Source organism: Bos mutus, chromosome 3, assembly GCF_027580195.1.
Source record: "Bos mutus isolate GX-2022 chromosome 3, NWIPB_WYAK_1.1, whole genome shotgun sequence".
Taxonomy (NCBI): Eukaryota; Metazoa; Chordata; class Mammalia; order Artiodactyla; family Bovidae; genus Bos; species Bos mutus.
Window position 1 is genome coordinate 4,892,856 of NC_091619.1, and position 7,095 is coordinate 4,899,950.

The window sequence follows — 7,095 nt, forward strand, 5'->3', positions numbered from 1 at the left end:
TTAAGGGTCACTCAAGCAGAAGAGCGGAGCAAGTGGCTTAGAAAACAGCACCCCCAGGTTCTTCTTGCTCCTGAACCTGACTCTCACTACTCTAGCCCATTAACTGGCTGCTTCTTATATTAAATTGCTTAGATCCTTAGTTTTTTTGAAAACTGGGCTTTTCGTCTTGCAGAGGAAACTCACATTGTCTCCTTTGTTTCAACAGAGGGCAGTAGAGAGCAGCAAACGGCCTTCTTTTGTTAGCTAAGAAAAAAATACAAGAACGTGATTTCAAAGTCAAGGGACCCAAAATATGGCACATAGAATTTAAGAATGAGAGAGATTTTTGTGGAGGCAGGGCCACCGATGGAGTCAGCAACATTTAGGTGACTCTTGCAAACTAGAGTTTAGCTATGTGCAACTTTTGGAAGTCTTTATGGAGAAGGAATTTGGTCTTGACGAGGATGGAGGAGTTTGGTCTTAAGCAATAAGTGTGAGTTGGGAAAATAGCTCTGTTGACAGAAAACAGCATAGGTGAAAACATGGCAAATTTGGGGACCAGCAAGAAATGTGGTAGTGGTGGAGCATAGGACTGGGGTGGGAATTACAGTAATAGCAAAACCATGTGCGAGCCCCTATGTCCTTGTCTTTTGAAGTAAAATGCTGACTTAAGAGTTCATGATTAGGAAATGTGAAGACGTAAAAACAAAGGCTAGTTCTTGGGGTAAGGAACTGGTAACAATTTTGACTATAAGTGCCACAAAGCTGAATTACCAAGGTCACAGTTCCCTGAAAGATATAGATAAAGCCCTGATGCACATTCCTAAGTTGTTTTTACAGGAAGCAGACCCCCCCCCAGATGAAAACTGCAGACCCCAGAACCGATTGAAATCAGAAGGTTGATGATGCTTGAAACATCACCTCGATGCCAATCTGAGAATTGTCTACAAGTTGAGCACGCCCTGCTCCTTGAACACTATAAAACGCCTTACTACCTTCTCCAGGGTGGGTCACAATCTGAAGGGCAGTAGCCCCTGTGGCCTCCTTTGCCTGGCAAAGCAATAAAATCCATTGTTTTTACTTCACCCAGAACTCCGTTTCCCTGTTTCTATTCGGCACAAGTGAACAGAAGGTGAATATTGGCAGTAGAATCTTGGGGCCTCCTCCAGGACTGACTAGTGGGCAGGCAGCCCCTTGGGGCCCCTCAGTTTGAGTGGATGCTCTGAAGTTTCTCTCCAGACAGCCTTCTTTGGGATAGAGGTTTGCAAGACTCCTCTGGAGGCTGGATCACCAGGGATGCCACGCCATAGGGCAATGCCACAATCATACCTGGACTGCTGTCACGGTAATTAGAGCTCCTGGAAGGCAATGGCAGGCAGGAGAGAGGCTGCTAAAGCTGAACTTAGAACAAAGATTCATTATATGGGATTAAATTAGCTACTACTCTTTGTTTTTCAGATATAGAAAAAACCCTTATTCTCATACTACTTGTGATTTACAACAATTTGGTAATTTGTACTTGTGGGTAAAATTATAATATTCTTCTTTTCTTTCTGTTGGTTCCTCTAGAAACTGGGGACTCTTGGGTTCTGAGCACGCTTACCAGGTGAAGGGGAAAGACTAACTCTTGGTATGTGCAGGGATCTAGGTAGTCCAGATCAGGTCACATCAGATCAGGCGCTCAGTCGTGTCCAACTCTTTGCAACCCCATGAATCGCAGCACGCCAGGCCTCCCTGTCCATCACCAACTCCCGGAGTTCACTCAGACTCACGTCCATCGAGTCAGTGATGCCATCCAGCCATCTCATCCTCTGTCATCCCCTCTCCTCCTGCCCTCAATCCCTTCCAGCATCAGAGTCTTTTCCAATGAGTCAACTCTTCGCATGAGGTGGCCAAAGTACTGGAGTTTCAGCTTTAGCTTCATTCCTTCCAAAGAAATCCCAGGGCTGATCTCCTTCAGAATGGACTGGTTGGATCTCCTTGCAGTCCAAGGGACTCTCAAGAGTCTTCTTCAACACCACAGTTCAAAAGCATCAATTCTTTGGCGCTCACCCTTCTTCACAGTCCAACTGTCACATCCATACATGACCACAGGAAAAACCATAGCCTTGACTAGACGGACCTTTGTTGGCAAAGTAATGTCTCTGCTTTTCAATATGCTATCTAAGTTGGTCATAACTTTCCTTCCAAGGAGTAAGCGTCTTTTAATTTCATGGCTGCAGTCACCATCTGCAGTGATTTTGGAGCCCCCAAAAATAAAGTCTGACACTGTTTCCACTGTTTCCCCATCTATTTCCCATGAAGTGATGGGACCAGATGCCATGATCTTCGTTTTCTGAATGTTGAGCTTTAAGCCAACTTTTTACTCTGCTCTTTCACTTTCATCAAGAGGCCTTTTGAGTTCCTCTTCACTTTCTGCCATAAGGGTGGTGTCATCTGCATATCTGAGGTTATTGATATTTCTCCCGGCAATCTTGATTCCAGCTTGTGTTTCTTCCAATCCAGCATTTCTCATGATGTACTCTGCATATAAGTTAAATAAACAGATTGACAATATACAGCCTTGACGTACTCCTTTTCCTATTTGGAACCAGTCTGTTGTTCCATGTCCAGTTCTAACTGTTGCTTCCTGACCTGCATACAGATTTCTCAAGAGGCAGGTCAGGTGGTCTGGTATTTCCATCTCTTTCAGAATTTTCCACAGTTTATTGTGATCCACACAGTCAAAGGCTTTGGCATAGTCAATAAAACAGAAATAGATGTTTTTCTGGAACTCTCTAGGTAGTCTGGGGAACTGGAAAAGACACAAATTGACCCAATCTACAGATATCACAGGTAGAATCTGAAGACAAGCCATGGGCATGGCTCTCCCAGCCTTGAGAGGCCTTTTAAAGGTTCTATCTGAGATTCTTAATGAAAAGTTCCAGTGCAACCAATTTAAAAGAGCCTATATAAGCAATTACACTTATACGAATAATTGAGCCATATTTATTGAAACAAGGCTTACTTTGAACAAGTCAACTTTAATTTGGCTGGGTTTAGTAAAAATGAAGAGAATCTAGAGAGAAAAATTATGTTTCAATAGTATACCTTGGTGATGACCTTTCCTGGTGGTCCACTGGTTAGGAATCTGCCTGTCAATGCAGGGGACATGGGTTCAATTCCTGGTCTAGGGAGATTCTACATGCCTCAGGGCAGCAAAGCCTGAGTGTCACTATTGAGCCCATGTGCTGCAGTGACTGAAGCCCTCATGACCCAGAGCCTGATCTATCCAACAAGGGAAGCTACCACAATGAGAAATCTGTGTACCACAGCCAGAGAGTAACCCCCGTTTGTTGCAACTAGACTAAGCCCACACACAGCAGAGTAAGCCTACACTCAGTAATGAAGACCCAGAGCAGCCAAAAATAAATAAAATAAATAAATCAGTAAATTAAGTTAAAAATTTTTTAAATACTGTATCTTTTTGGATATTGAAATTTTGTATTTACTGAGGCTTTGTATTTGTAATGTATGTCCAAGATGGCTCCTTGTTGCTATGTTACATTACTGCAAAGAGGCAGAGTTGGTAACAATAGGTATATTTTTAGAAGTTTTGTGCTGTCTTTAAGGTTTTAGATGTCATCTTGAAGGGTTGAACATCATCCTGAAGGCAATGGGAACTCATTGAAGGATTTTGAGCAGAGCAGTGACTCGATCTGTTAGACAATTTTGGTTTTCACTCTTTTGGTTTTAATTGAGTTTATTTTCGTATTTTCAATCTTTTTAATTTTAGCCAATCAGGTAGATGTTGTAGGCGAAGAAAACCTTCCCCTTCTTCCCCTCGAAGTTCTTTAGCTAATGTAATTATTAAATTGACATAAGACACATTAACAGGGGAAAAATAAATTTAACTTTGTACATTCGTATATGTGAATAGGAGCCCCACTAAGAGATGAGACTAAAAAAAGTAAACAGAGAAGGAAACTTTTATACCTTTCAGACAATGCAACAATGATTTTGTGAAACATGGACAAGGCAGGGAGTTTGAACTATCTATGGGTAGTAAATGGTGAAGAATAAACAAGGCTGTTTGTACGGTCTTCTTGGGCCTAAATTCCCCATCTCTGTTGATAAATGTTTCCCTTCCTCCTGGTACAGGGAGGGTACCTTTTACTTGGGATATTTATCTCCTGTTTTCAGGGAAGAAGGGTGAGGTGAGGATGTCAGAGCAACCTTCTGGTTTCTGCCATTAAAAAAAAAATTCCTTCAGCTTAAAATACTCAATACGCCAAGCTACCATATTTTGGGACAGCGGATCCTGAACCTCATCAGCATATAGTGATCACTTATTGTGTTTTTAATTTGCCTTTCCCTGATAAACAATGATGCTGAGTGTCTTTTCATGTGCTTATTTGGTCATTTAGATATCCTCTTTCATGATGTGCCTATTTTTTTTTTTTATTAAAAAATTTTTTTGGCCATGCAGCTTGCGTGATTTTAGTTCTCCAAACCCAGGGCCCATGGCAGTGAAGGCACAGGGTCCTAATCACTGGACCACCAAGGAATTCCTGTGAAGTGCCTGTTTAAATCTTTTCTTCACATCTTAACTGGGTTCTTCACATTTTAATCAGTCTTCTTAGAGATCTGTAGAAGTTCTTCATGTACTCTTGATACGAATCCTTTGTTAGATATGTCTATTACAAATATCTTCTCCTAGTCTGTGATCACTCACTTCTTAAATAATGTCTTTTGATGAACAATAGCTTGATATGTCTTTTTGAAAACAGTTACAGAAAATGGATTTGAATGGGGCAAGACTGAGGAAGGAAGACTAGTTAAGATTCTATTTCAATATTTTAGGCAAGGAATAATTAGGCCATGAAATAAATAATAATAACAGCAAGCACTTACGTAGTACTTACTATGTGTAGGCACCATTGCAAGCTTTCTAAGCAATAATTAACTTACTTAATCCTCATATCAATCATGTGAGATAGTTGAACTTTTATTGTCCTTACTTTACAAATCAGAAAACCAAGGCACAAGGAGATTAGGTGACTTACTCAAAACTTTATCCTGTTAATAATTGGCAGTAGGGAAAGAAGTTTAAGAAAATTTAATTATTGATTGGATAGGAATGATAGATAGTAGGGGCCTAAGGTACCTTGAAGGGTTTTGACTTCATAGAAGTCAGATCATAGAGTGCAAGTGTGGAAGGAATAGATGAGTCTCACTTTGGAAGAAAAATTTTTGAAGTGAAAATGCCTAATAATTAGCTGATTATTCTATACTTTTCTAGAATTCAGAAGAAAAGTGTTGGCTGGAGATAAAGACTTGGGAGTCATTAGCATATAGGGAGTAGAACAGAGTTTTTTAAACCTTAGCACTATTGACATTTAGGATCAGAAAATTCTTTGTCATGGGAGGCTGTTCTGTCCATTGGAGGATACTCAGCAGCATTCTTGGCTTCTTCCCAGTAAATCTAAGGGGGAATTCTCCCCAGTTTTAACAACCCAAAATATCTTCAGACGTTGGCAAATATCCCCAGAGGTGGGGATGGAGGAATCACTTTGAGTATTAGTCTAGTAGAAATTATGGGTGTGGGTAAAATCATTTAGAAACGACAAAGGTGCAAAATCATGTTTCCCAACTTTTTGAAGTCTATTCTCCACTCCTTTAAATGTAAATATAAAACTTTTCATCTTCCTTTAATTTTATCTCAAATTTCAAAACTTATCTGTCAAATTGCAAGTATAACATTGTATTACAATGCTGAATAATCTTTTCAAATTACACTTCTTCCTCTCTTTCCCCTTCCCATTCTGATACTCACCCTGGGGCACTCTCTCCCCATTTAGAAAATCACTGGAAAAGAGAAAAGTATGCTGAGGATAGAGAGATGAACAAGCACCAATGTTTAATGAGTGGGTGAAGACAGGAGCCTTCACAGAAAGTAGGAAGAGTCATCAGAGGGGCAGGAGACACCCAAGTCTTGATGAAAGAGATACTGAACAACATCAAAGTATTTTGGTCCTGCAAGCTGTGATGAGTTCACAGGTTATTTCTTAGAGAAGTGAGAGGATTTCGAGTATTCCTTGGGCTTGGAATGAAGGGAAACTTTCACGTGGCAGGACCCAAAGCAACATCTAGGACAACTCAGGGGAGGAATATTTGAGATTCAAAAAGAAAATGGACTTCCTCTTCAAGACAAGTAATAAGGAAGACTGCAGGGCAGCCATCTGAAGTCTGAGATGACCTAAAATTTTCATCTTGCAGGGAAGACTAGAAAACAAGGTCTAGACACCGCTGGGTTTTCCATCTGCTCCAAAAGGACATTGTTATGTGGCATACTTTAGAAATGGAGTTCTGACTTTCTTTTTCTCATTTCCATTTCTTAGAAAAATTTCTTTTTTAAACCTTCTAGACAATTGTGAGTTGGCCAAGAGACAGATTTAAATGTCTTTACATTTCTGCTAAAATATTCTCTGGACTGATTATACCTTTTTTGGTCTGACTATGGTGGTGGCACTGATATCCTAACTCTCTAAGATTTTTAAAAATTAAGATCTATTGGTGTTTTGATGATTTTTCCCTTTATCTTTGGTTTTCAAGAGTTTGAGTATGAAGTGTTTCTTCTCTCTGAAAATCAGCTCTTTGTGACCCCATGGATTGTAGCTTGCCATGGCTCCTCTGTCCATGGAATTCTCCAGGTAAGAATACGGACGTGGGTAGTTGTTTCCTTCTCCAGGGGATCTTCCCAACCCAGGGATAGAATCCAGGTCTCCCACATTATAGGCACATTCTTTTCCATCTGAGCCACCAAGGAAGCCCAAGAATAATGGAATGGGTGGCCTATCCCTTGTCCAGGGGCTCTTCCTGACCAAGGAATCAAACCAGGGTCTCCTGCACTGCCGGCCTATTCTTTACCAGCTGAGCTACCAGGGAAGCCCCATGTGTTTATGTGGGGTGTGTGTATGTGCATGCGTGTACGCATGTATTTAGTCTGTGTACTGTTCTCTCAGTTTCTTGGATCTGTGGTTTGACAGCTTCTATTATTTTTGAAAAATTCTTGGCCATTATCTCTTCAAATGTTTCTTTTGCTCCATTCTTTCTCTCCTCTTTGATGTATCTATT